The sequence below is a fragment of the Pygocentrus nattereri genome, chromosome 10 (genome assembly GCF_015220715.1).
Source record: "Pygocentrus nattereri isolate fPygNat1 chromosome 10, fPygNat1.pri, whole genome shotgun sequence".
NCBI lineage: Eukaryota > Metazoa > Chordata > Actinopteri > Characiformes > Serrasalmidae > Pygocentrus > Pygocentrus nattereri.
Window position 1 is genome coordinate 24,682,353 of NC_051220.1, and position 6,585 is coordinate 24,688,937.

Consider the following 6,585-nt stretch of genomic DNA (forward strand, 5'->3'; position numbering starts at 1 on the left):
TATGTTGTCAACTGCTTTTATTAGAGTAATTTGCGGTTTGTCAGTGTACACTGCAGCACATATCCACATAAACATGTAACCACAATCAGGTTGTAGCTTTAAAGCCAACTGGCAGTGTATGTTGTTTACTTGCACAGTATCATATTGGTCAGTGGGGGGCAGTGATCCTCCAGCTTCGTCCTTGTGGAGCAAGAGAAATAGCCACTGTAAAAACTGTATATTCATCCATATGCTAGATTTTTAGCCAAAGACTCTATTTTAGTGCTCAATAGGGGTCCTAATTAAACAGGTTTTGCTAGGATAGTGTTACTGAATTGTAGGAGCCTATTTTGGTTTTCACTGACCCATGTTTCCCTTTGCTTCAGAAGTGACTCCTAAGAAACAATTTTTTCCGAACTCTTTAATGTAGGTGCTTTTTCATTGCTTATGTTGCATTGATGTGGGTTACCAAACATGCAACAAAGACAGGTGATTCTTTGAAAGACTAGAGTTCCACACATTGTACCAGCCTGACTTATTTAGTCGTTTGTGATTTATGGTTACTGAGATCTTTTGAAACCTACACCTTAGAGCTAATCTAAGGTGCTTGTGTGGTGTTGTTTTTTTTTTTTTGTTTTTTGTTTTTTTTTTTTTTTTTTTTTAAATATGGTAACTTTGGAATACCATAAAAGTCTTATGGACTAGGTGAAGCTTTTGACATGGTTGTTGTATGTGCTCTTCTGTTGCTGTTTCCATTTCAAGACTTGGTGTTTGTACAGTTTGTTTCATGTTGAATAATTTCTGCTTTTTCCATGGAGTCAGCTCAATACGAAACACCAGCAAATAGGTTTTCTGTGGTGTTCTATTCCAACCATTTTGGGATGGATCATCCTCAAGAGTAACAAAAAGCAAAGGGCTGGTATACCTATAGGGCCTATTGATGACTCGTGTCATATGAAACAGGAGGCGCAAACAGCAGATGTAATATAAAACAAAATATAGGACAAGTAGATATTCTTGTTTCAAGAAGACCGAGAAGTGGACTACACAAGAGTGACGCTACTTGTTTCAACATGTGTGTATTAAACAGGTTTACTAAGTCAACAGAGTAACTTGACCCTTTAAGTTCCTATTATGTTCACCTTTGGCAGTTGTGTCACCTGAACCGCTGCACAGTGTGAGGGCCATGAAGTGCACAATAATGGCACTTTTGTGTGGTTCTCAGGTCAGCAGACTGTAGCACAGCTTCAGCACATTCCAGCCATTCTCCCTGCATATCACACAGCAGTCAGCTGATCCCAAACCTGCCCCGTGGCCCTGACCTCGTCAACATGGAAAGCCTAAGTCCCACAGCAGAGCCTGCCCAGTATAATATCAGACCAAGCCAAGTCAATGACGCACACAGTCCACAGTATGATGTATACTACAAGCAGGCACTATTTTGTACGAAGTCTGTATATAAGGCCAGTTTTATCACAGCTTTCTCACAGACCTTAATGATACTGTGAGTATTACAAGCAACATCCATGATAGGACAATCCGTTGGTAACGGAGCCAAACATTTTGAGATAAATTCTAGGGGTGGTGCTTATTAGAGAACAGAATGCACTTTTGTTGGTGCAATGGTTTGTCTCAGTAAAGCAACCCCCCTTTTCCTGCAAAACCAGGAAACACTGGAATGGCTGCAGGATGATGGAATTTAAAGAGATGATTCAGCCAAAATCTAATGTACACACTTTTCCTTTACCAACAATAATCATCAAAGACATACACTATATTGCCAAAAGTATTCACTCACCCATCTGAATCATTGGATGTATGTGTTCCAGTCATTTCCATAGACACAGGTGTAGAAAACCAAGCACCTAGACATGCAGACTGCTTCTACAAACATTTGTGAAAGAATGGGTCGCTCTCATTGAATTCCAGTCTGGTACCGTGATAGGATGCCACCTGTGCAGCAAGTCTAGTCATGAAATTTCCTCACTACTAAATATTCCACACACAACTGTCAGTGTTATAACAAAGTGGAATTGATTGGGAACAACAGCAACTCAGCCACAAAGTGGTAGGCCACTTAAAGTGACAACTGGGTCAGCGGATGCTGAGGAGCATAGTGCACAGAGGTTGCCAAATTTCTGCAGAGTCAAACACTACAGACCTCCAAATCTCATGTGGTCTTCAGATTAGCTGAAGAACAGTGCGTAGAGTTTCGTGGAATGAGTTTCCATGGCCGAGCAGCTGCATCCAAGCCTTACATCACCAAGCGCAATGCAAAGCGTCGAAGGGACTGGTGTAAAGCGCTGCCACTGGACTCTAGAGCAGTGGAGACGTGTTCTCTGGAGTGATGAATCACGCTTCTCCATCTGGCAATCCATTGGATGACTGGGTTTGGCGGTTGCCAGCAGAATGGTGGCATTATAATATATTTATTATAATGTGAACAAAGTCACATTATAATAAATATATTATAATATAATATAATAGTCACATTCAGAGCAGTTTCATCTGAAATACTCAGAATTGTGCACAGTAGTGGTGATAGGGACCAGACATCTGTAGCATTTAACACCTCTAAAAATAGCCTCACAAGTTATTCCATGGAATTGTTACAAAAATGCTGATATCGTTTTATAACAGTTTGGCATTAAACTCATGGCCTAAACCCAAAACCATAAAAAAAAGACCTAATTAAATCATGTTTTTTTAGATTTGTCAAGATTTCACGTTAAACCACTCTAAAAACCACCGTTTTAAAGTTTTTAGTTCATCCATCTACCAGCAGAGGATAGGAATTTTGTAAGACACTATTCTTCTCTTTTGATCAAAAATAAAATGATAAAGGACCTAAATGAGACTGACCTATCATAAAACAGTGCAGGTGTTTGTCATTAACCTATATAATTAAACACAATAATGGAATTTGTGACTAAATGTAAATTAATAAATTGTAACTGAGGAAACAGTCCACTACTTTTCTCACAAATATACTCAAGTCAAAGTGTCATTTAAAAACGCTCAGGAAATCCAATACAATTTGACTTGATCATGTGTCAGTAAATGCAGCAGGTTACTACTAAGTAAGGAACCTGACTTTGGTCAGCATGTAGAGTGGCATACCAAAGAGCGATGGTCAGCAGTATGTCATCTGTCTCAGGCTGCTGAGTTGGGCTTGCTGCAGGCAGGGTCATTTTGGAAGGGATGGAAGAGATCATATAAACGCAGAGTAGGGCTTTAGCACTCTGTCATAAGCTATACCTGCATGAATCAACACCTTTCCAAAGATCACCTTGGAGTTTTGCTGTCGTCATGCACCCTGAAGGCAGAACATAATCATGAGGTCATCTGTTATAGTTATTTACATAGGACACACAAAGACATGCACAGGCCCTCTGGTTACCCAGAATACCCAAATAGGCATAATGTTCACTGCTCCATATTGTAGTATTTCCTAGGATCACAATAACACATGAAAGGAAGTGGTGAAGATGAGTAATTGGCCGTGTGCCTCAAACACGTCACCGTCCAGTCCACATGCCATGTGCGTCACTCTTGCGCAATCCTATTTTCCGCACTCTGTGGATATGTGTCATGACTTTTGTCTTCCTGACAGTTCGTTTCTCCAATGTGCACAGTCACAGATTAAAACCAGACATATTTTTTTAAGAACAACAGCTCCTTGCATCTGTTACCCATCTAGATGGTATGTGCGACGCAAGCCTTTGATCCTTTGTCTGGAAGTGTGTTTGTGAGTGCGCATGCAGGTTTGTGCATGTGCCTTGGACACTGGATCAAAGTTCCAGAGTAAAGTTACCATATTCTTTGCTGAGCTACTTTCTCACTATGCAGTGCTTGCCGTAAGTAGCCCCCAGATTAGTCATATGGTGTTTACAGCACATCAATGTCTTTCACCAGAACAACCCACAGATTTGTTGGGGTCTGGCTTGATTGACTCCAAATGGAGTGAACTGAATAAACATGATAATAGAAACAAAGAGAGCAGAGTTTCAGACTAGCTCACTGTGTTAACAACAGATTAAAAACAGATTAGTGTTGCAGAGATTAAAATTCTGCAACTATGGTGTGATGAACAGTCACTTCATTTATAATCCTCTGCAAATGTAAAGACTACCATATTTGTATTGTCAGAAGTATTAGCTGAATATCTAATTTACAGTATACACTGTATGGACAAATGTATTGGGACACACCTCTGAATCAATGAATTCAGGTTTTTCTTTCAGCCTCATTGCCACAGGTAGATAAAAATCAAGCACCTAGCCATGCAGTCTGTCTTTACAAACATTTGTGAAAGAATGAGTCGTTCTAAAGAGCTCACTGAATTAGAGTGTGGTTCTGTAGACTAGCCCGCTGACATACTTCAAAATCTTGTAGAATGCTTCCCAGAAGAGTGTCAGCTGTTATAGCTGCAAAGGGCGGACCAACTCCATATTAATGCCTATGGATTTAAAATAGATGACAAAAAGCTCCTGTTGGTGTAAGGTGTAGGTGTCCCAGTATTTTTTTCCATATAGCATATAATAAATATAACACATACAGGAGCCCCATGAAGTATTTAGACATCTGTGTTACACTTTAACAGCCCATCGTCTCCATTTTTTTATTTTATTCCAATATATTAGGTCCACTTATGTGGTTTTATATACCAACAGTCATAATGTACAATTTTCAAGCATCTCTTTATTAAACAATAGATTAAATCAAGCTGTTTGCTACTGTGCCTTAAAGACTGATACATGTAAATTGCTTCTGTTCTGATTGGCTGCCTTGTGCTGCACCTCATTCAAAAAGCGGATCTGAAACACTCCTTATAATGTCAGTGTGAATGGCTGGAGCTAAACCACTGTGGCCTGAAAAGACAGTTTTCCATTATTAGTATCCTATAAAACTGTTCATTGTTTTAGGAAACAAAATATCAAACCAAGAGGCATTTATTTTAAACAAACCACTCCAAGAATGTTACTTACTTTTTGGCAAAGTATTATTTGAAATGGTGGCTGGTTCTTTTCAGATTGTTAATGTTTGAACAGTTTCTTTGCAGAAGTCTGTTGGTTTAGTTCCAAAATGCCTTTGTACTCTTCTTCATGAGTTCATGATCCCATCAATGAAGACAAGCTCACTGACAGCACTGTAAGAAAAACAGCCCCCAAATTTGATGTTCCCAACTGTACAGTACTCTTAGTGCAGTCTGACTGGAATTCTTCCCCAGGCCTTCTCCATTTCAAAGTCGAACATCAGTGTGATGTTTTGCTAAAAGTGTCTCTGAAACAAATACACTTTGGTTAAACAATTTCTGAAGTACCCTAAAGAACATTCATTTTTACTAACAGTTGAAATGTCTAAATACTTTTGGGGTCCATCCGAAATATCCAGCTGGCTTTGTACATGTAATAAATGGATTGGAGTTTACATGCCATGACATTTCTCAATGTTCTTTTGCATTTGTGGTGAAATATATTTAGCTGCTGTCGGAACAAAACTTTGTATATCAAATGATAACTTTACATGAGAAGGAAAGAACATATTTTACTTTTGATGAAAGTCAATGTAACCAGACTTTTTCCAAGTGATCTTAAGCATTTTCTTTTGGTCTATTCATCATGAAATTTACAGACATTGTAAAGGGCATGCATTTTCAAATTATGTTAAAAATTTAAAAAATGGAGATACATTGTTTTGTTCCAACAGATTTATTTCCTTACCTATTCATTTGCTTATTACTTACAAATAGGGGTCAGAGGAAGAGAAGGCCAAAAAGCGTCAGTTGAGCAGATTAGAGGTGATACATTCATCACGGACGTGTGAATGACTACACTCTTGAAAAAGATCATGGAAGACTGAGACAAGGGATGGACATGACTAGGAAGTTTGCCCAATGTGTACAGACGGCTTATCGTACACAAGGTATCAAACATAATAGCACTGTTGAATTATAAAGAATATAGAACAAGATGAGGTTTCAAAACAGCATATGTCAGGATTATGTGTAGAGTGTTTTATGTACAGTCCCACAGTGTGACTCTGCCCCAGCTAGACTTACCCAGGGGGAGAGTGTTTGAACAAACATCACCCACAGAGAAAATGGCTCATTCATGTGCACTGATCTGTTGGAGCAACAAAGGGACAGAAAGGATGTTTTTTGTCTTAACCAGTGATTATACACTACAGTAACCCTTAACAGCACACAGCCTGATGGAAGGTTACGCTATAATTTATATTTCCAAACCTTGCGGCTGCAAACAGTAGTTTTCCATAGCTATAACTCAGAAACAGAGCATCCTAAGGCTGCAGGTGTCTCCTTACTATTAGCCTCTGATATGGATCATTATTTCAGCTTATAGACTCTGTGCTAAGCTCACACTTCTTCTAAACAGCCTTAAGGTTTAATGTGCTGAAACCAGAGAGCTGTTTTACTGCAGTTTAGTGGTTCCTTAACATTCCGGCAAAATGGTGTGGATAAATTATAAAGGTGACTGAAAGTCTGCCTTTTCTTTCAGAAATGCTGACTTGAGGTAATAAATTGTTTCCAAAGAGTAGACCTCCAGCTTGTTATTTCCTGTTTAAAGAGATGAAGTATTTTGCCTC